We start from the raw sequence: 24,693 nt of genomic DNA, 5'->3' as shown, positions 1-24,693 counted from the left end.
ACACGTTCTGGGGAATTTAAACCAACAGCGGAAAAAACTTTACACAAATATCCGACCAAAGTCTGTTTCCCTCAACAAGAAGCTGCGGCAGAGGCTGCGAGCGGCGAAGCATCCTCATACAACACTGCAGAGGATAACGCCTGTGCACAGTCATAAGTCACGATTATTTTGGTCAATACTGAAATCACAATTATTACTACAAATACTCATTGACTTTGTAAACACGCTACATTTATATAAACAGTTCAACTTTAATTTCTCTTAATACTTTTCCCATCGAGCTTCTTTTAATTCCGTAATATAATTCCTATTGAGTTGCTTTGTTTAATGTGTCCTTAACTGATGACTGCGTTGCTGTGGATGTCGATGGGTTCGTCCTTTTCTTTGTCTTTTTTTTATTATTTGGTCATAGGCCACATTGAACTAAAGATGATTAAAATGATTTGATGCGCTGCCACGTGGTGCGGACACCACCTTTTCTTCCGTCATCTTTCCTCGCGCTGATACGACTCGCCTCGTTGGTCGAATCGGCTGCAAGTGTTGAGCTCAGGCTGAGGGAAAGAGGGGCCAAAATGTGCATGCGCATCGCATTCAGGGCACAAAATAAGGGTACACTTGCAAAACGGAATGCGAAAAAATCAGTTTTCTCTCGAATATATTGTTTTGTTATTGTTGAAACTGAAATTGAATCTATCAAAATTCGATTAATTGTGTAGGTCAGGAGAAGAATCATGACCAAACTTAATGTAACATGTCAAAATGGTCACAGAAGACTTCATACGATATCCTTCAAGTTAGTGCCCCATTAAATGATGTTACATACTCAATATAAAGTTATGTTAATTGACGTTGAGTCACAAAGGTTAAGTTTAGCGAGAAAAGCTACTGTGGTTAGGTTTAGGAAAAGTAACGTGGTGATTGGTCATTGATCACAGCCGTTTAAAATACGTGGGACATTTACTTTGGATGCTTTACTTTTTATTAGAAAAATAATTATTACAAATCATTTTGAAAAAACCATTCATAAAATCCTGCTTCCCGTTTCTTAGCATCTTTAAGACCTTTGAAAAACTGATTTAATTTTGATTTTCAATTCCACATGAGGTCTTAGTTTTCGATAAACAAACTTAGGCCTTTTACCTTTTATGGATCAGCAGGAATCCTGGAAGAAGTGCATTTACAAAAATGTTCCAAAAACTATTCATTTAATGCAAAAACCTGCATGTCTGTTTTAAATGTATGAGTCTGAGTTTGAAATATTGCTTTCTGTTGTGTTAAATCTGTGTGTTGAAACAAAGCAGGAGATGTTTGTGCAGGACCGTCCTCAGTGTCGAGCAGCTGCAGCCGTCAGTGTCCTTCAATAGCTCTAACTCAATTATTTGTTCCACCTAATACAATTTTTTCTGCTCTTTCATTTGATTAGCAGCGCTGAGCGCGTAATCCTTCTTCATCCCGCCCAGCCGCTCATCATTTCTTCTGTTTCTGTCCGTGTGGAATCTTTCTCAAAGGTCACCGTGTCATTGTGACAGATCGAGCCAGGCCGCGCAGGCTGCTCCCGAGTTTCGATGGTTCTTATCTCACACGGGGATCTGATTCTGCTCTGTGTGTGTGTGTGTGTGTGTGTGTGTGTGAGCGTGTGTTTAATTGCCTTTGTTTGCACCTTTGCATGTGCTGCGTCAGTGTTTGTAATCTCCTGATCCAGGGTCACCGCCGCTTTGTGTGTGTGTCTCAGTGTGTGTATGTGTGTGTGTGTGTGTGTGAAGAAAACATAGGCTGACATGTTCAGGATCACGGTGACATCAGCGAGTGGACCAGCCGTCATGTGCTCCACCTGCCTTTTTCTCCCCCTAATCACAGCGCATCGATCACACGTCTGCTGGATCAATATTTGTTATGCACGGCATTTTCCATCCTGCGTCAACATCTCAAGCCACCGCCGCCGATGATTTCACCGGGGACACATCCAGCAGGAAAAGGATTATTTGTCCATGCAGCAGGTGACACTGGGAGAGTAAATGTGTGTTAGGAATCTCTCTGCCTCCAGGCTGACTCTTTAATATCTGCAGCAACAGTTAAACGTGGTTATAAAAATATGAGCAGCGCTTTTACGACATTATTCAACAGTAATACGAGCCGTGTTAAGATTCTGGTGGCGGCGTACACGCTCTGTCAAAGCCGAAGCCACAGACTGCGACTCTGCAGTCATCTGAGAGGAGGAAAGTCACAGACTTCATTTGGCAGAAAGCAGCAAACACACAGATGAACAGCGAGGAAAAGTGAGGATTGCTGAAATACTGTCCGGAGGGAAAGTCATTTCAGTTTGTTCTCCGCCACCATTTCATTCCAGTGTATCTCTCCACGGGCGAGCGGGAAAATAATTAGTTCATAAACCTTTACATTCTGCTGCTTTTTTGGCTGCAGTTCACAATTATTCATTTCCAATTACTCAATCTAAACGGCTGCACGCTGTGACTAAAGTACTAATTAGATATTGTGACTGAAGCACACACACACACACACAACCACACACACACAAATGTCTAATATATTGAACAGATCATCAGTTTGTGAATTAAAATTTTCAGTGAACATTACACGCGGCCGTTTGAGGATTTAAAAAGCGATTGTTTTCGGATGTTGCTCCTTTGTGGAACATGATCAATGGCTTTTCATCCCAAGTCGTCACATGTTGTCGCTTTGCAGTGAAGTTCAGCATCAGCATGTTACGCTCTAGGTAACCTCCTGTGTCAGCTGTTTAGCTCTGGGATGCCGTTACCGTGATGTCAACAAATGCACATGGCGGGATGACGCTGCAGGTGGTTATTTTTGGGATACAAAAGTACATTGCAAGCAACGCTGAGACGTCAGCAAACGCACTTGGTAGCACTGATAGTTAGATTTAGGCAACAACGGCATGTATGGTTAGGTAAAAATTTTAAAATAAAACACATTTAGGCAGGAAGCAAACATGGGACTCCCATAAGAAAGCCTGGGCTTTGATAAGGTGGCGCTCTGTCACCTTCTGCATCTAACTCATGATGTTTGAGGTATCCTCCTGCGTCAGCTGTTTACGCTCCATGATGCTGTTGCCGTACCAACAAATGCACATAGTGGGATGAAGCTGCACGTCGTTATGTTTACACAACAGCACATGGCAACCAACGGCCACCGTCACAATAGCTAGGCTTAAGCAACAAAGTCATGGACAGCAGGGTTTTCGGCAAAAGAGGTGTGGAGAGAACAAAAAAAACAAAAACTGCGGTTTCTGTCCAAGCACATCATCATCTGACGCCGTCCAGCTGTATTCTGGTTGGATGCAAAAGGTGTTTTTTTGGCGTCACGCTCGTACACTGAAAGCGCCTACATAACAGGCGTATTTCACAAACTCGGACTGGCATGTTGGAGGAAGATCAAAGAGTAAGCAATGGCCTTGAAACGCAGTAAAAAGTGACCAGCTAGTCTTCACTTGGCTAAAAGCAAACCTGAGCGAAGCTAGCAGCAGTTGAGGAAGTCCAGTCCAGAATCTCTCAACATAACTCAGATCCAGGCGTCTAACGACTAAAATCTTTGACCCAATTAAAACATGTCGGTAAAACAAGGATCCTAAAATTTTATCATCAAACTACATTTTAAACTGGACAAAAGAACCATAAAATACAGAGTCTTCTGGGGGACAAATGTGACCTCTATGCACATGTGTGCAAGCAACTGTGCTAAAAATATCTGTTTTTATAAAAAGTCAGTTGTGTGTTTGTGTGTGTGTGTGTTTTGGTGAACTGGAGCTAAAGATTATAATATTTTTTTGTGGAAATCTGATAAAAAAAAATGTTTCTGGGTTAATTTTGGAAGAATAAGGCTCTGTGTTTTGTTCCCAGATGTAATTTCCTTCATTTCTGCAGCTCTGAGCCTCAGTAGGGCTGACTTCTTCTCCATAGCAACAGAGGCTGAGGATTATGGGTATCACAGTGTTCAGAGCTGACAGGAAAACCTCAAGTGGAAACAATCTGAACTAATGGCCATAAAATATTGTACAATTATCCAGAAGACAGCGTGTTGTTCCTGTGCTGAATTTTAAAGAAAACTGAGGATGTTTAAAGAAAGAATAAATAATACACTGAAAACTCTGCTGACACTCAGTTATAACTAATGTTTTAACAGCGCTTCAGTGACTGTATCAACATCTGGACCTGAAATGTCGCAAAACCTGTTTAAACAAACATCGAAAAGACATTTTAAAGTTTTTTTAGTAGAGGTCAGGCTCTACGGCTGGCAGGGAACGCTGCCACAACATTGGCTACTGTTACCTACAAATGTTTAAAAAAAAAAACAACAAAACTTTAATTTAACATTCAAAGAGCGTTTTAACAATGTTTATAATTTCAAATAACATTCGTTTGAGGTTAAAAGATGATTAAGATAAAACATTTTAACTGCAACAGTCTGAGGATGTTTTGTGATGCTGAGGTGACAGATCATAAAATTTTCTTTTATAAAATGTTCTCACAATGTTAAATAAGCACAAAAGAAGGACATTATAAAACATATAATACAACATTCAGAAAATGTTATTGAGGACTGAGATTATAGACCTTTTTTAAAAATGAAAATATAATGCTATATATAAACAATAAAAAAACAAAACATTTTAAACATTTTTTGATTTTTATGGAGAATGTTACCCAAACTTTCGGAGGAAGGTTAAAGAAAACTTGCCACTGAAAACATTATTAAAACATTGCATTGGTTGCATTGTACCGTTCTCAGAATGATTTCAACTCTTCAAATCCGTCCGCTCTGTCGGTGCTCTCAGCATACAAGCGTGACGCCAAACGCCACCTTTTGCGTCCAGCCAGAACGCGGCTGAGACGCCTGCCAAGCTGCAAACTCGGGGTCGACCACTATTGTTTTTTTAGGGCTGATACCGATACCAATTATTAGGAGTTAATGAGACCAATAACTAATATTTGAAGCGATATGCATTTACAATGCAATATTTAGAATTTGGAATATAACAAACTATAACAACACAAAAATTTGTTTAAACGCCTTCAGTGAATATTTAATCAAAAGTGAGACTTTCAACATCAAATACAGCAACTTCCCAGCAACCTTTTCAATAAAGTCAAGTGCAAATTTAAATAAAAAATGGAAAAAAAAAAAATAGCCCCCTGAGGTTTTACAAAGTAAAAGTTCCTAAAATGCTGACACTTCCCTTTTACTTTGTAATCAATACATTTTATCGGTAATCATTAAAATAAAACGCCAATACAGAATACAGATCGGCAAAATGCTAAATATCAGCCACAATAATCAGTCAGGACAATGATCTGTCGACCCCTACTGCAAACACCGAAAAACAAAACAGATGTGTTTCACCGAGACATTGCTTTGTTTGTTGTGTAGATTGTGCAGCAAAACTGGGACTTTAAGCCAAAATATCTTTACACCAACCATAATCGAGTGTTTTTTGTGTCTAAAGTTAACAACATGATCAGCACAACCATCTTTAAACATAAAGTTTCACGTATGCGCTACATAATAGTGTGCAAATGTAACGTATGATGCCAAAATGTATTGTGGCACTGGCCCTCTTCAGATCCAGATGTGACTGATGGATGTGCACTGAAAATCATGTTAATGTCAATGTTATCAAAATACAGCCAGAAAACACAAAGCAAACGCTGTAATATTGACATTTGGTCTGAAACAGCATTTTTTCCCGCATTATATTCACTTTTCCGCAACTTTCAGATGGCTTCCTGCAGTTTTCTCTGAGTTGTGTGTGGTGCTGCATGTGTGAGTTTGTATCACCGGTTGATAAAATCTAACTTTCTGCGGCCGTCCTCAGCGCGCGGCTTCCATCACCTCTAATACTCGTGTTATTATAGCTTAAACAACCGGTTATTAACCCCTGCGACCTGTCACACAACAACAATCCGTCCTCGCTCGTTCCACCACCGCCGCACACATAACTCTGTGCCGAAAAAACAAAACAAAAACAATTTCCGCCCTAATCTTCCTCCTGGCTCCACCTTCACAAGAGTCAACAACAACAAGCAGCAAATCCTTAATGATGAGTAATTGCATCAAAAACTCATATCGGTTTCCTCCCAAATGAGTCAACAAAGCAAATCTCCTGAATAACAAATGGCGAAATGCCAGTAATCATTAAGCCATTACAGGCGGACGGGCTAATTACTGTACATCTGCAGCGAGCGGCGAGGCCGCGGTTATTGCTGCACGCTTCCCACCGCTGTCAGTCGAGCTAATGGGAAGCAGCGCCGCAGGATCCAAACTTTGGAGCTCGTTTAACCTCCTGATAGAGTGCTGCTTGACCTGCACTCTGAGAAGTGAGACAGGTAACAGAAGTTTGAGTCATTGCTCTGCTGTTGTTGAAAGCTCGCAGTGTGGGAAGAATCACGCAGGGCGGTAAGTGAGAGGCTCATCAGTAATCCATACCGCCTTCAGATGACATACGTTACACCGTAAACACTCAGCTAATGATTTTACTCAGCGGATGATGAATTACTGAGCAGGAAGGCTGGTCCCTGATCAGCCGCTGCCTGCTGCGTTATCACACATCACCGCAGCTCAATCTCCTGATTGCATTATTCTGTTTAGCTGCTGCTTTATTTATCGTCTCCTCTGCAGCTTCTTTTAAGCCTTTGAACACGTGGATTGACATGAGATCCATGTGTTTCCTTCAGATGCCTTTTACAAACGTTAAAACCTCTGAGACCTGAGCAGATCGATTTCTTCTGGCTTAAAAACAACAACAAGCAACTTGACAAGAGATGTCCCGCAAATTTAAAGAAATTAGGAAATGCTGGCTAGAAGTATAAACTGATTTTTTTTCCTTTTAAAGAGTGAGACAGAGAGGAAAATAATCATTTAAAATCATTTAATTATTATTACATTTATATAAAATTGATTAAGATAAGATAAGATAAGCCTTTATTAGTCCCACAGTGAGGAAATTTGCAGTGTTACAGCAGGTGCGGGATAAGCAGCAAAAGAACAATATAATAGTAAAAAAATAATTGTAAATATAAAAAACATTGAATAATAAAAAATAAGGTGCCAAGTATAATAAGAAACATTACATTTTAAGCAATTTTTTTCTAACCATTTCCCCCTCCTGATTTTCTGCTGCTAATTTTCTTATAACTTTTTATAATTACTTGCTAATTTCTCATATAGTTGCTTATTGCCTTCCTCCTATGTTTGAAACTGATTTGTTTCAGGGGGTGAAAATTAGAACAATCACAGTCACACGATGCAAAAATGTTAAATTATGGCTGCACAGTTAGTCAGTTTTAATTTAAAAAAGTTAGTCACAGTCACGATCACAATCACGATTTTGGCTTTTTATCATAAAGAGATCTTTTTTCGGGGGAAAAAAGGAAAACACCAAATTGGCAGATGATGCCCCACAAATTGCAAGTGACCTGAATGAAATGACCTTAAAACTAGTTTTTAAAAAAAGGACAGGAGAATTATTAAAAACTGATCAAAAACTAGGGAAAAGCTACAGTATATTTACAATCATTAAATCTATATTTAAAATCATGTTGCAGAAAAAGATATACTTATATTAATTAATTTTCTGCACTTTTTTTTATTTTTCTCAAGTAATTTTCTTGTAACTTTTTACTAATTTCTTGCCTCTTGTTATTATTTAAAGAAATCAAACCAGTTTGCTGATTTCAAAGGGTTAAATGTGAAAATGCAATACATATATTTTGTCCCTAAAAAAAACCCAATAAAATAATCGTGATGTCAGTATCAACAAAAATAATCATGGTTATCATTTTTTACGATGTTACTGGCTGACAAACTGCAGATTGTGAACACAGCAGAATCTGAAGTGCGCTTTGATATAATGAAAGCGTTGAGGAGGATTAGAGTTAAACACTGGAGGAACGGCTGAGGCGGCTGAGACATAATTTATGCTGAGCAGAGAGCTCAGCGACGAGCTGCTGACACATCTGGATTCTGCTTTTGCCCCCAATAATCTAGTTTCTGTTCAGGAAACTCTCTTTGAATTCAAGACTGACTGACAAGAGAGCAGACGAGGGGAGTGTGAATGAGCAGCTGAAAGCAGCAACAAGGTCTCACCCAACAACGTCTGATGGAGACAGATTTTTATGATTTGTGGTGAATTTAAACGCACTAATAGCTCTTAAAATGATTGTTACTGCATTGATTTACTCCTGTGGGAGATTTAACGTCTATTGAGCAAATTTGTTTGATATTTTGATTTTTCTTTTTTCAAAAAATGGGGCGAAGGCACTGAGCAACTTAACAAGACATGGCCCAAAAATGAGCAAGATAACTAAAAACAATATTGGAAAATTACCTTAAAATAAGCAAAAAAGAAAAAAGAAAGAAAAGAAAAACCCACAAACGAAAACTAATGGAAAGGTTTTGAAACGTTGTCCATTTGAATGTGATTTAATCAACATCTTCATCCAAACAGCAGCAAAATGCGTTGAGTTGTACGTTCAGAAACACAATCAGCCTCCAGAAGCTGCGTTGCATAACCTCAAAGCCCTCAGTAATATATCACATTGTTGTCACGCAACAAACAAACAGACCATTCATCCAACCGAATGCGACGAAATATCATCATGTGAAAACACTCACAGGATCGGAAGTGTCAGAGGAGTTAGACAGGATGTTACATAATGATGCAACTTTTCTGTGACAATTTAATCTGTAAAATAACCGTACAGGAACTCTTCTGACGGCTGGTAACCTTGATGCAGAACAAAAAAGAAGCTGCTTTATCTGTTCATTAATTCAGTGTCAACAGATAAAAGCTCCGTGTGAGAAAAAGACTTCAGACTGAGAGAAAGGAGGAGGTGAATCACATGACCTCCTCCTTAATCAGTTATCTCACCTCGTCTGCACAAAATCAATCAATCCTTCACGTCTTACAACAAACACCAGACAGCTGAACAGTCAAGGTTCCCACACAGACTCATGGACAAAATTTCAAAACCTTTCCATGACTTTTAAAGGATCCCAAATACTTTTTTCCTTGCTGCACTTGCCTAGCACTTTGCAATCATTTAAAATTTAAAGTCTATTCAAACATAATTTCAGCATCCCATCTGATATGTTTAAGAACTGTCAGAAATGTGAAAATCCAACAAAAAAGAAAACATGCCCGTTTTTTGAGGGCTAAGCTTTGACGTGCCTCATGGGCATACATGAAGGGAGAGACGGGTTGAGGATAAAATTAAGAAACTTTTGTGATAAACAAATAAACAAAATCATAACCAAAATGTTGTCACACATTGATGCACATTAGAGCTACGCTGTCAGCTACAGAAAATGAATTCACCGTTATGTCACATGAATGTCATTGTTACACATAACACATTTCCATGATTTTTCCAAAACTTTCAATGAATTCTACTAGTGGCATGACTTTTCCAGACCTGGAAAATGTTATTGTGAACTTTAATGACTCTTCCAGGTTTTCCAAGACCGTGTGAACGTGAACGGTTTGCATTCTGCTCGTCGACACAACCTCCAACGCTGTATGACATCATGCCTCTGTCATGTGACTCCGTCTTTAAGAGCACCGTCAGGTGTTCAAGCTCCGTCTTTTGTCAGGAAATTGAGACTTCCTGCTGAAGCGATAATTCAACACTAATGTAGATTACTATAATTGGTCTGTTAGAGAAAATGGTGGCTATGCACTTTGCTTTGAAAGGTGCCACGGTGACACGTGTTGAACATCACACCTTGAGTTTTAAAGAGCTGGAAGACTTAAAAACGTCCCCATTAAAGTCTCTTAAAGAGCAGGAGGGATTATAACTTTCTGCCACGGAGCAAAAAGAGAACAGATGCTCTTTTCTTTGAATTTGTGCAGATAACAGCGAGCGGGCGTCCTGACGGAGCCGAGGGAGATGTGATTTGACGAACTGATCAGTCAGCTCTGCTCACACTCCTTCAATCACTGTCGGACTCTTCTGTCTTGTCGTCCACGCATCACCGAGCACCACTTTGAATCCGCACGCGTCACCAAACACAAACTTTGCATTTACAGACCTGCGAAGAATTTAGATCAATTTCCTAAATTCTGACTTGCGGCCTCAACAGGGTTTGTCCAGGGTTTTTTTCCGATACACGCCGATAAGAAAACTTTTTTTTACAGACCATTTAATGCAGAAAAAAATGCTCGGATGGTTTGGAAATAGTCAGCAGATGACTGATCCTGAACTGTACTGATGCTTATTTAGCTATTTATTTTATTGTATTTATCAGTCGCCATTTTGATAATCGTTGAATTTTTCCATTATAAAATCAATATCTTTATCAGCCTCGAAAATCCTGTTTCGGTCGGGCTCTAATTACATCTAATAAATACATTCATGAAATAATTTTAAATATACATTGAACAATATTTTAAACTCAACACTTTAGATTTTGCTCCATATATATTACATGTATGTACTGTACGAAGAAAATAAAGCAAAGTTAATTCGGTTCTTTCTCTTGCAATGCCCCGAAAAAGAACCGATAAGAGCACCGTTTAAGCACCGGATCGCTAAGTATCGGTAAGAGCAGTAGTATTGTTACAATCTTGATGACGCCCATCCTTCGTCACGGATATGAACGTTGTATCAATCCTCTAACAGAAACCTCTAAAAGAAAACAAATGCATTCCAAAATATCTAATTATTCTTCAAAACAAATTCTCATTCTAAAACATATTTAGTTCACCTGTATAGAAGATAACAAAGGTTTACAACCTTTTCCTCATCTGATCCATATTTTCAAGGCCAAATGTAATAAAAAAGTCAAAGTACGAGGACAAACATACGCACACGAATAAATCTGGACACAAGCGTCTGCACAGCTCTGCAGCTATTAGGAGTTTGAGAAATGAGGAGGGAGCCATATGCTCTGGATTTGTGTGCATGTGTCTATGTTTGTGTATGTTTGTGTGTACTTGGCTCGTCTGTGTGTGATGCTGGTGACAGAGGCCACAACCCCGAGTCCCGGACCAGGACCAGCAGCCGGGGCAGAGCCGGAGGGGAAGAGACGGAGCCAGCTGTGCGGAGAGGATGTGAGAAATACCCTCCAAAGTTGGAGCGATGATTCAGCCACGAAAAGCCTCCCAACACTTTGTCTCCACGCCGCTCTCATTATTCCTCTGCTATCAGCCGCGCAGATGGTTCGATATGCAACAAGCATCACTCACTCCAAAGCGAACAAGTGTGAGTTTCCACACTGCCGACGATCAGATGGTTTGTCTCTAAGTGTTCTTTGAAAGTCTTTTGATTTGTGGAGTCGCAGAGAGGCTCGCTGCTGGGGCGGCCTCTAAAAAAGCACACACTGATCTCTTGTGTTTCTGGCTCTCTTTTATCACAGAGCTTCAGGTTGTGCTGGTCAATAGCAGTCTGGGCAAACACTGCAACAAGATGAAGCGTCCTCTTTGTCTAAAACTTAAGGTCCGGGAGAGAAAAGCCCCCAAAGACAAATGATGTCTCGCCGCTTGTTTACAAGGCTGAGTTTACGGTCATGATGGGAAATCTGAGGATCTACAAGTACCAAAGGGACTGACGCCAAAAAGCTGCACGGATCACCTCTGTGCTGCCAACTGCTGCTGGGTAACATTTACTCTTCAGATCATTTTAGGAGGACGGGGTGAAGACAGCCGACTGAGGCTGTGAGCAAGATCTCTCACCGCTGACCCAAAATCCCTGCTGTTTGTGACTTTTTAAAGTCCAACTGAAATTTAAGCTATGTTCATGTGTCTGTTAAAGCATCACATCTGCTCTGTTGATCACATGTCCCATGCTCCTTAGAGGCCGTGTCCACAACATCCCAACATTTTTTTTTTCTGTATTTGCATATTACGCTGATTTAAAGAAGCCCTTGTATAAATTTGGCCGTCTCTGTGGCAGAGAGACACAAATGCTTTGAAAATCGACACTACATGACCAGAAAAAAACAGAGAAAAAGGACAATTTTGCTCAAAAAGTAGAAAACCTACAACTACCAGAATGCATTGTGCCATACCGGACGCTCCCATTGGTGCTCCCATGGGTGATGTAATGTGGACCATCAGAGTTAGACATTACCTGTGTTTACGTGCACTCTTTCTAAATCAGATTTAAATTAATCTGATTTAAGATTTTAGGTCAACTTTACATGGGATGTTCTCAAATACGATCTAGTGTTTACATGCAACTCCTCGAGCTCCCCGGAGTACTGCTGTAAAGGGTCAGACAGCCGAAATAACCACCAGTTACAAGAAGTTGGGCATCTTGATTGACGACCGCTTAAAATTTGATTCAAATACTGACATGTTGTGCAAGAAAGGCCAGCAACTCCTTTTCTGCTGGACAGTCCATCCTGATAGAGGGATCCCTCCTCAGTCGCTCTTCCTGACGTTTCTATTGTTTCTTTTTTCCCTCGTTAAAGGGTTGTTTGGAGAGTTTTTCTTTGGTCGCTGTGAGGGTTCAAGGACAGAGGAATGCTGTTTGCTGTAAAGCCGTCTGAGGCAAATTGTGATTTGTGTTAACGGGCTTTATAAATAAAACTGAACTGACTTTGATCTGCTCTTAGTGCTGAAACGATGTCATCATTTTGATGCATCTGAAAAAACAGAGCAGAGTTGCTGTAATTCGGTGTGAAAGTTACGCTGATGACACTGTCATGTGATGACACGCTGCTTATAATCGATGACTCGTCTTTTTTCAAACACACTTCACAGCAGTATTGTTTTCATCGTTGGACCGTCAGAGTCTGCAGGTCAAAGTGTAACAAAGGTGACTTTGAGGTCAGTCTGTCAGATCCGGAGGTCACACCGAAACTGGAGACGTGTTCTCGACCTTGCCGGTTCTCTGGAGGTGAAGGTAAATATTCACAGTCTGTCGTAGCGAGTGTCGACTCAAAGAGAGGGACTGTTCAGACAGAAGGCAGGAGGATGCTCATTACGTTGAGAGCTGAATTGGGAGAAGCAGCCGGGGAGTGTGAACAGCAGATCGGCAGCGCGTATCTGTGCGGTCGCTGGGCCTCAACGCCGCAACAGCTGTTGACTCTGGCGCACAATACAATCGATTAGCTGGTCCAGACTGAGAGCGGCGCGGCTGGCAAAGGTCGCTGTGCGCGTTCGCTCTCTTCCCCTGCCTCGAGAATTGGATTTGCATTTTGGGAGAAGTGCGTTTCCTGTGTGTGTGAGGTGTGTGTAATGCGTGAGATCAGCCGGCGTTGCCTCAGTAACCGCCCTGCTGCACGGAGACGTCTCAGAGGGACGTTAGAGGACGACACTGTACGCCTCCTTTCTTTGCGTTCACTCTTCAGCCAACTGCAAAAGCACTTTAATGTCATTCCATTAAAGTGAACTAAAGCAACAGACTGTCACACAGCGCTGCATTATCTGTAGGATAATTTAAACCTGCCGGAGCAATGCAACATGGCGCTCTGAAATCACACAGAGGCTCCCACAGAATACAGAACGGAGGATTAATTTTCTCAAGACAATGGTTCTTTTTTTTTTATAGGTAAATTCATTTCCTCCTCTCCCTCCTTCCTTGGAGCAGAAAAAGTAAGATGAAGTGATGCAAGAAAAAAAAGCTCCGCACTCATCAAGAAATCTGATGGAAGCCGTGGAATGAGATCACGCCTGAGATAAGAAGATCTACGCAATTATAAACCAGGAGATGCTGTCTTCTTTAGGCTGTTGACCAAATCCCTTATGTGTGACTTAGTGGTTGCTTAGTGAACATAATCCGTGATTACTGAGCACCTGGGAGGTGCTGCTTTATTTATTTCTGTGGATTCAATATGAAACAAAGTGCTGAGGAGCGTTTCCTGAGCAGATGCAGCCTGCTAACAGTCAGGAGGACAGGATGAAAAAGAGTGTAAAGGTGAAATGAGCTCAGACACAAAATGAATCAGTAACGTCTCTGTTTAAAGGCCAGCTCAGTTTTTGGGATCAGTTAATCGTGAAGATATGGTGATGTGACATCTCAACAACTGAGAGAGGGAACCTGAGCAGCCGGCAAACAACAAGCTCATTAACAAACAGCAGAGAGGTCATTTTATCGAGGATGTGGGCGACGGGATTTGAATCGCCAAACGACAGTTAGTGTCACTTAACATGCAACATGTGCCAGTGTTACAAGTAGGGATGTCCAGATCCATTTTTGATCTGCATTTTTTAAAGACAGCTGTCATAACAGCACATTCTCATCCAGAGTCACATATTACAGCTTTGCAATGGACACCTGCGGCTAAATATTACGTTTTAGGTATCCTCTGTGTCTGCTCTTTATGTTCCAGGATGCCGCAACTGTGATGTCAGCACAAGTACATGGTGGGATGACGGTACACGTGGTTATGTTAAGACAGCAACAGCACATGGCAACCAACGCCAGGACGTCAACAAACGTAACATACATAATGGCACAGAAGGTTACAGTTAGTGGAAGGGGGCACATGGTAAGGAAGAAAAACGGAAAATGGGAAACGGGAAGTGAACACCCGACTCCCGCATCAAAGTCTAGATTTGTTCGAAACAACCACCATCCCTCCCCCACTGCCCCGATAGGCGCCCTCTCGCTCCTCACTCGTTACCGACAGAGTTTCAACCTGATGCTGTCCTGCAGCAATTCATGCAATTGTGGATACGTTTTTGGACGTCCTCCAGAGTAAAATAACACTGCAACCGGTACTGTCTGGTCGCATTCTTAACTGATGCTAACCTGCGACATCTCATGCGAACACAAAAGGTACCTTTCGGTGCACCCAGCTCAGAGGAGAGACAGAGAGCGGTGCAGAGCTCAAAACAAACTGAATTTTACCAGGTGTCCCACATGATTCAGCAGTCAACCCTGAGAGGAACATAGTTACACCGTGTCCCAACAGAAAACCAGTGTCTGACTGTTGCGTAACACCGGAGCTCCACAGTGAATCCATTAAACATGCACTTCTGTCACTTTATATAAGCAAACTACATAACTATCAGCTGTGCGCTGGAGATCAGACTAGAGATGTAAACATTTAAAAGATGGTAGAGTAACCTGCTTGCTATCTTCCTACATTTGTAACATTGCATGTTGTGATATTCACTGGAAATTACATACAAGGTAGCCAACAGCTTAAACTAGCTTGTTTGTAGCGGTGGTCATTTACCTTTGCAGAAACGTTCAGCTTCCCGGCGATCTCCATCCAGCCAGCTGACACTGTGTTTCAGTATCTGTAATGAAACAAGGAAGTTTTGCATAAATAATTCCACATTTCAGCTTGATAAATAAACTGTTTCTTGTCCACTGCGGCCCTTTCAAAGTGAGCAACAGGAATAAAATAAAAACAAGACGTCTGATGAAAGTTCATCTAACAACAGCACCTGCAGCCAGTAAGGAAAGCAATTTTGTCTGTTTTAAAATGCAAAATTTTGTAATACTGGTGCAGTTTTAGTCTTTTTAATAGACTAAGTCTGCCATGTCTCCTCTCATTACCCCTAAAAGTAAACAGATACAACTTGCGCTGCTTCCAACCCCCCATCTTGACCTGTGTGACACTGTGTGACACCGCTCCATATTAAGTTTACAAACATAAAATTATATTAATCACGCTGTCATATTGCCTCTTACCAATGCAATTTGTGCTGGAGTTAGTGTTGTGACTTGGGGTCTTTTTTACGTGTCATAATGAGAAATATCAGTTTAGTCAGTTTGCATAAATCAAACTAGTTTAAGCGTGTCTGACGGACTGGATGAGCAAAACTGGAAAAATGGAAACTGACCCAACTCAACTCACCACTCCACTGCAAGTGCAACAAAAGCTCCACAAGCCAAAAACCAACATGGCTAATTTAGTAATAAAGCATAATCTGCCCAAAAAGATATGAGGTCAACAAAAATAAACACTCAAATTGACATAGTTAATTTAGATAACTTGTCTGTTTAAATGGCTTTTTCCTGTTCAAAACTATCTTGGCTTTATCAGCCTTTAAAAATGCACTATTAGAGGGAAATGTATTGGACACATTCGTTAGAACTCAATACGTTTTGGGTAACAAACATTGAATGTGAACAACTTTTGTTTGTTCACAAGAAAACTCCACAAGGTCCCTTTTAGTGTAAAAACTGTGCCAAGGTTTAAAAAAAAAAAAAATTTATTTTATTTTTTTTAAATGGTGGCTGAAAATTGCAGTGAGCTGCAGACAGGATGAGTTCAACATCTCATTCAGTCAGATTTTAAGTTGCTGTGAAACTGAGGATCAGAAAAACAGAAGGCTTCCATTGTAGAGGCTTTTGATTTGCTTTTTGGGTTCATGCTTCTTTTTCATGCAAAAACAGATGAATGATGATGATGACAGCAAAAAGGCGATAGCCATCTGGGTGTTTCTACGTGTCCTCAGTCCTCATTCATCTCTATGTCTCTTCTTCCTTTCCTTTTTCTCTCTTATTGCTCCAGACAGCAGAGAGAGAAGGCAGACAGAGCCGAAGATAAGAGGGGAGAGAAATATAAAGAGCCTGAGGATAGTCGTGACGGAGACCCCGTGACGAAAGGAGCCATTTTCTGATGCTAGACTCTCAACCTTAATTCAGGGTGAAAAGTTGATTGTGTCTGCAGCTTGGTGGGAGAAAATGAAAGGAACAGACCACTGAAGGTGTGGCTCACAGTTTCTTTCTCTCTAATTAGGATTTGGACGGACAAGGCCTCAACAAAATATATGGAAAATGCAATTTCCTCTGCTGTGTTGGCAAAACATCCTCTAACATTTCATGTCACAGGCGACCACTTTACTCTGAATTATCTGAGAGGTGTTCAGATTTGTTTCTGTTCTGCCTGAAGGTGATGATCTGTAATTTCATACGTTTCATTGCTGGAAAATTCATAACCAGCGTTAACTAACAAAACAGCGAGCGTGTACGATTTGACAGTCATTTCAGCTGAAACCACAATTCCATCAACAGCAGCCTGAAACCCCGAAAACCAAACTCCAACGAAAAACTCTGCTCTCGCCACTAATACGCGACAGGATTCTGCTCTCCCCTCAGACTGATGCACTATGGGTAACTGCAGAAATGATACTGAGTATTAGAAAAAAAGCTGCCTGACGTTTTGAGGCCCGGCTGTGGTTGACTGGATTTGTATTAAAATGACTTGCAGCTGGTCTTGGTGCTCAGTAATGACCTGAAGGAGCTGCAGAGTGCACAGGAATAAAAACCATAGCATGAGGGTTAGAGGCTAATCGAGTGTCAGAATCAGAGCTCGTGTCAAAGCCTAAGGAAACGGCTCCTTATGATTACACTGAGCCTTTTAAATTAACATGATGGTGAACTCTGGGAGCCTCCTCTGCTTCACAAAAATCCGCGCGGTGATAATCGTCCATAAAAGCTCATTTTGCCAACGAGACACGGCTTATAATCACTGCATTACAGCAGATCCAAACACCTGCTGAGTGGAGGGTGGAATAACTTTAACTGTGTTGATGAGACTGAAATGCTCTCATTATTGATCTATGCACACACACACACGCAGAGTGAAAACATCCGTTTAAAAGGACAAAAACTCATCATATTTACAAATTCTGTGACAAAAGTGGTTCAGTCGCTGCACGTAGCAGCATCTGACAATCGGCACGTTACTGTGAGTTTTCACAGCAATACAAGATAAGCCTGTGAGCTCCAACCTCAAACCTGCAACATTATTTATAAATAAATTCACACTAAATTTACTTGAAACTACCCACTTTGTTTGTCAGCGTTTGTACAGACAAGTGCAATTAAATTCAAGGACCTTCAAGTTCTTTTTCTTTCTTGTAAAGGATGTTGGGCTGTATTTCTTGTATGAAAGGTGCTATACAAAAAAACTTTATTATTGTTATTATTTTTCAAGCACTCATTCTTATTTTCAAGGATGAAATTGTTTTCTCAACAATCATTGGATGTAAGAGAATTGTGCAAATTCACTCCAGCATCCACAGTAAGACACACATGGCTGTTTATTTACTGCCAAATTACAGCTCGAAACTTTTGCTGACGGCTGACACTGCTCCTGTGTGAGTATTTATTTTATATATTTTGTGGGCGAGAAAAACATCCAGGCGCCGACTACTTACAGGTGTCAGTCTGAGCTCATACTGCATTAGAAAATAACTGCAAGCGCGGCTTTTCGAAACTTATAAGATTTGTAAAATAATTTATCTTTCTGTTGTCCTCCATTATATGCAAGTACTAAGTTAAATAATGTCCGATTTTCAATGTATTCCAGTACTTAAATTTCTGAGTGTCATATTCAAGTACTTCAAGCACCTCAAGCATCTTGCATGCCTTCCAAAGCCACAGACCCATGGGTTTGGAAGGGATATTTTCTTCAAAAATCAAAAACAAAAATGACATTTATTATTTTCTCATATATATATTTTTTAAAGAAAAAAAATTACTGGTTTTTGTTTTGTTTTTTTCTTGAAAAAAATGTGGTGATTTTTGAAGAAACCGCTACATAAGACACCATTGATCACAACCAGAAACTGTAAAAACAGAAATTATCATTGGATTTTCAAGTTTGCGAGGATACATTTCCAAAAACCTTTAGGGTATATTTCGTTTTCCAGAACTTTTTAAGGTCTAGAAATCGCTATTTGCAACTTCTATGACTTTTCCAGGTTTTTCATGGCCTTATGAGCCCTGAAGAGCGGACGATGACCTGCACAGATGTGTTCAAAACCCTGATATCACACTTTCTGTGTGATCCTCTGCTGCTGAAATTAATACCCAGTCTCAGCTCTGCAGTACTGCTGATTTATTTGGATTTATCTGTAGTTTTCTCCGTTGATTACATGTTGCTGCGCTTTCTGTGCAGGTCTGTTAACTTCTCCAGCTTGTATTACATAAATAATTTACAGTCTCTGATAACAGAACAACTCCTGACAGTGTAAAAGAGATGTGAGGATCCCACTTTGCTTTAATGTCTCTGGGTGTAAATAATGATTGGGTAAATGAAATATGCAGTCACAGTGGTGGTAGTGCTAATGAGCTCGCTGTAATCTACACTGCCCTGATGGTAACCGTAGGGAGGCAGAGTGGGGGAGGACTGGCTGTCAGAGAGCCATGCAGTGCACCGCTTCCACCGTGCCCCCAATACAGGCTGATGAAGTGGCTCCATCCATCTTGTTGGCTCCCAGTAAAGAACAGGCTCATTTGGCCGCTGAGCTGATGACAGATGGGAGGCGCTGCGAGCTTTTCTCTGCAAAAGGCCGGGACCCCTGGCTCTCCGATCCGCAGGCTGAACTCTCGGTGTCGGAGGGGGCAGCGACACCGAGTCATGAGACGATGATGTCATCCAGTGTGCTCTGCCGCTCTTTGATTGTTTAGCGCATCCATTGTTCCCGAGCTCCTCTGTTCTGCTGCTGATGCTCCAGACTGAGAGCTCTGAGTCTCTAGGAGGGTTTCCATAACAAGATTTGTGCAAATGTTACGTAATATTTTTGAAGTATAGCTATAACAAAACTGCTGTGTTTTCATTGAGCGATGTTAAGCATTGAAAAACATGGAAGTCGATATTCAAAACATGGCCGTTTGATCAAACAAACAGTGGAATTTCACCCTGGAGCCGACTGTTCGCTTGTCGTGTGAAACAAAAAAGTCAGTGGAGTTTTTTAGTGCACCGTGCTACTACATGTAGCATGCTGCACTAGTGATGATTTCAGTGATGTGACATGACGAAGCTATTTTGAGCCAAACCGTTATGTTTTTTCTTACTCTTACTATGTGTTTTTGTTGCTTGAACCTAAAAACTAAGGGACAAATCCACAAAAGGATTGCGCTGCTGTTGCAGACGCTAAAATGAGAGAGAAAGATACACAAAGCATGCACAAAGGGTGAAATAAACGCATCTTGGTGTCAGCTGCAGAGTCACTTTAAATTGGACTCTTTTTTCTGCCTGGGAGATTTTAAAAGCAGGATTTTTGGATGATGAATGCTCATGTTCGGTGCCTGAACGTTGCTAATTGATTGTTTTACGTTTGTTGCTTGTGTTTGAATTTTTATGCTGTTTGTTTTAAATTTTGCTTCTGTGTTTTTTGTCTACTTCTTCTTTTGTGTAAAAATTCTTTGTGCTGCTATCTCAGCCAGGACTCCCCTGAAAAACTGGTTCTGGATCTCAGTGGGGCTATTCCTGGTGAAATAAAGGTTAAATAAATGCTCACTGCCCATCCTCGTCTCCACTGTCCTCAGCTGCTCTGCTGTGAGCGCCACCTGGGTGGACGCCAGCTAACATTAGCTTGATGGCGGTTCTGGTCGTTCGCCGATTAGCTGGTAATGATGTTGCATTGTGCCCACCTTCCCGTGCCCCACCCCCTTCAGGTCACCCGGGTGAGTAAGCAGCTTCATTGTGACCTCAAAACCCCGTTAGCAGCACTAGTTGTGCTTATTCTGCTAATTGTGGTTAACAGAGAGCTAACAGTGACAGTCAACAATGCTAAGGGGGGTTTATGACTCAATACTGAGCCTCTTAACTCACCGGAGCGAGCTGGGGGTGAGGATAATGTTTCCATATCAACGCTGCTGGGTCTGCACGGTGTTATTCGCTGTAATGAGTCCCGCCGCTAACTCCTACCAGACCCGGTTTGGGTGCAGTGCAGTAAACTGAGGGGTGGCACATTTTGCCTACAGACCGTCATGTTTAAGCGGTCAAAAATAGTTTCATTTGAACGTTTCCACAGCGGCCCAGCCTCACTGCCCTGTGAGGAGCTGATCAGCAGGTTACAGGACCTGCTGGTGTCTCAGAGCGAGTCTGCGTCTGACACCTCGGTTTGTCAGCAGTCTGCCTCATGTTTGATATGAACTGAGTGCTGCAGTGAATGTTAATGTCGGCTTTATGAAATGGGATTTCTGTAGCAGCAGCAGCAGCAGCAGCCATATTTTGTCTCGACAACAGTCTTATGACCACAGAATGATCATATGAGAGACAGGCTGCAGCCATAAACATAACGGAGAGCCGTAATTAAGCGGGGAGATGGGAGAGGAGGTGAGCAGATGTGTTTGAGCCCACAGGTGGAGTCCGACAGTGACTCTGCTGTAATGAGACCAGCGCCAAGGTCATCCTGCTGCTGCTGCGGCGGCGAGTAATGAGGGAGAAGAGCTGATGACAGGAAGTACAGAAACTGCTCAGTAATCCGGATCTACAGGCAGACTGGTCTGCAGAAGGAGGGTAAAATAAAAACGAGTTTACCTTGTTAGTAGGCAGAGCAAAGGTCAGCCAATAGTTACTGAGATATTTCAGAATGTGACAGCCACGAAGCAGGCGTAGTTAACCCTCTGAGAGCCGCCCAATACCGGCCATATTACTGTCGTACAGATGTGACAGAGGGCTTTAAAGCTCAAGTGATGATACTGATATCATCTGTCAGCAACTGTCATGCTAAGTTCTCGGCTAAATATTGTTCCGAAGCTAGTCCATGCAGTTTCGGGAAAAACAGAAATACCACCAGACGCTTGCACATTTTCATCCGTGTCTGTGACACACGGATGAAACACGGATACTTCACATACAGAAGATCTCTACAATCAGCACAAATTCAAGGTGGGCAACCAAGCTTTTTGAGTTAAGGCTAAAAACATGTTTTATTCGGTCACCATGACCTTGACCTCTTACCTTCAAACCATCAGATTCTAACCAGTTCATTCTCGAGTCCAGGTATGAGTTCCTCAAGGCCATTTTCACATATTGTGTTCACGAAAATGAATGGATGCAGGGTCAAAGTGACCTTCACCTTTGGACACTAAGTGTTAAGTGAAGTGTTTTTGCCAAATTTGAAGAAATTCCCTGTAGATGATCTTGAGATATGACTTTTGCAAGATTGAGACAAATGTAAGGTAAGTGTGACCTTGACCTTTGACCATAAAATCTAATCAACTCATCCTTAAGTCTGCTGGAACATTTGTGCCAAATTCTGAGAAATTCCTTTAAGGTTTTCTTGAAATATTACGTTCACAAGCGACAGAGACAGACGAGGTCACGGGAACCTTGACCTTGGACCACCAAAATCTAATTAGTTCATCTCTGAGTCTACTGAAGAAATTAACTTGGACAAAAGGACAGAATCCAAAAACCTAATGCCAACAGCCTTGGCAAGTGCCGGCACAGAGGCATAAAAACACACCCCAAATATTTGAGTTTTCTATAAAAATCACCAAAATATTTTAAGAAAAAAAGAAGTCACAAAGAAAAAAAAGATCTCACATTTTTCCTGTTTTCTATGAAAATCACAGGATATAAAATAAAGAATATTGCTAAAATTGTTTCTAAGAAAACTTGCCTTCCAAACCTGCGGGCATGTTTTCTTGAAATATCTGCTGTAAAATAAATACAAAATACAGCATTTTAAAGTTGCGTGCCTCTGCCTTAAAGCCAAAAGTGCCATTTTTTTGACATGCCTCAAGGGCAGACATGAAAGGAGAGACAAAAAAATAAAGGACCTTTCATGAACAGATAACCCAAAACAACCAATATGTCACATGCCAACACATATCAGAGCTGCGTTACGTCATCAGCAACAATTTTCAGCTACAAAATTCAGCATTATGTTTCATTAATGTAATTTCATGTAGTGCACACAACAAATTTTCATGATTTTTTTTTCAAAACTTTCAACGATTTTTCCTACTTCCATGCTTGGACAATGTGATTGTGAACTTCCATGACTTTTCCAGGTTTTCCAAGACTGTGGGAACGCTGACCACTTCTGTTTGATATGTACTGTTGAGCTGCCATCTCCCCCAAAGATGACCCCCGGGAAAAAAAGAAAGAAAGACAAAAATGGGTCTATGTGAGTCTCACAAATCCACCCACATCTTAGTGAGCATCATCAATATCACACACGAAAGTTTGTTTACAAAATGATAAAATGTTATATTGGCTTGTTAAACTTACTAACCCATCAAATCTTAACGATCAAAGTAACAGCAAGAGCAACATTTAAGGATTCCAGTGGGGCAAACTGTAACCATCAATAGAAATTTACATCTATAAAAACAGGGATGATTAACTGTGATGTCGGAGTGTAGAGGCGTGACCCTGTCTGTCTGCAGGCTCTGTAAATGTGTGTGATGAGGAGCAGGAGCAGGTGGTGTCGGAGCAGGAGGTGTCGGAGGAGTGTTTCACGGGAGAATCTGAAGATGTTAAAGTGAAGATGCACAAAAGCAATTCCACAAAAAACTCCCACTGAGCAGAGAAGTGCTCACAGAGCTCCAGCGTTGGATCAATAAAAGTTGATGCATGGCATTGTTTGGATTCAACCTTTTGATGTTTCATGCTACATTAAGTGACGGAGGAGCGGCTCGGTGTGAGTTACGACCACGGCGCCGGAGTCTCCACTTCACGCTCTCCTCCCTGCAACATTACCCTTAATGTGGCAGCGAAAAAGTAAGCGGAGCACTAATTAAAAAAACAAGGATGGCTAATGGCGCCTACTCATATCCGACACATTCATAGCCGTCACAAACTTCATCTGCGTAATTACACCCCTCCGTTCCACAACACTGAGAGCGCGACACTAATTGCTTTCTGTGTAATTGTGTTACCTTCTCTGGGTGTCTTTCTTTCACCGGAAGAGATAATGAAAGGTTAGTGGTGACCATCTGCAGTGAGCACACACACCAGGATCTGAATCCACACAAACGTGTGACCACCGAGCACGACTAAACAGCTGGAAGAACGACTGAGGACTGCTGATGACGAGCTGTGGGTGAATAATAGGTTTTAAATGCAGTGCGCCGCAGGGTGCATCACACTGAGCATCATTTTTTACTCCTGAAATTACATTAGAGCTCCGAGTCGATATGAAGGGCTTGATGAATGCCATCACACACGCACGCACGCACACACACGCACACACACACACACACACACACACACAAACACACACACACACACAAACACACACACAAGCTTCTGTGTGTACATCCAATAATGAGATGTAATCTATCTTATGATGGATATTGATCATTTACATTCATTTGTGGTTTGGCTCATCTAGAAAATATGTAAATGTATCGGCAGGACGGAGGCGGAGCAGCTGCTGAAGAGCTTCAGTTAAATCTGGAGCTCCTCCTCAACATTTAACTGACAGCGCAACCATACATTTTTGCATGACACCGTTGTGTAATTCCTCTCATTATTGCCTAAATACTAGGGTTGTCAAATTATTGTTTTTTTTTTCTTTTTAACCCTTAAGGCCCGCTTTAATATTACACACGCTCTTACCGCTCTGCACACAAAGTGCGCTTTTCAAAATCAGGTTATAAAAAATATTGTACATTAATGTGATTTTCTACTTTCACTGAGTTTATCTTTTCAGTCATAAATATCAAATTTTCCGAATTTTAACCCTTTAAATGCTGGGTTTTGTCATGTTGCCACTATGTTTTAGAAGCCAAAATTATCAAAAAATGAAGACGGAAAAGCGCGAAAAATGCACCAAACAGTCCCTAAGTTTTTATCACAATTAAAGTTTTTGAACACTGGGCTCGTTTCTTTTCTGTCCAAAGTTGTCACACGTTTAAAAATAAAAACCACCTCGAGTTGAGTCAATTACATTTGCACACTGAGTCAGAAACTTTTGTCTGTCATTTAACAGGGTTCCCACAAATACTCATGGACAAAATTTAAACAGTTTTCCATGACTTTTCAAGGACCCATGATATTTTTTTTTTA

Source organism: Plectropomus leopardus, chromosome 7 (assembly GCF_008729295.1).
Source record: "Plectropomus leopardus isolate mb chromosome 7, YSFRI_Pleo_2.0, whole genome shotgun sequence".
NCBI lineage: Eukaryota > Metazoa > Chordata > Actinopteri > Perciformes > Serranidae > Plectropomus > Plectropomus leopardus.
Note: the sequence above shows the minus strand (reverse complement) of the source record.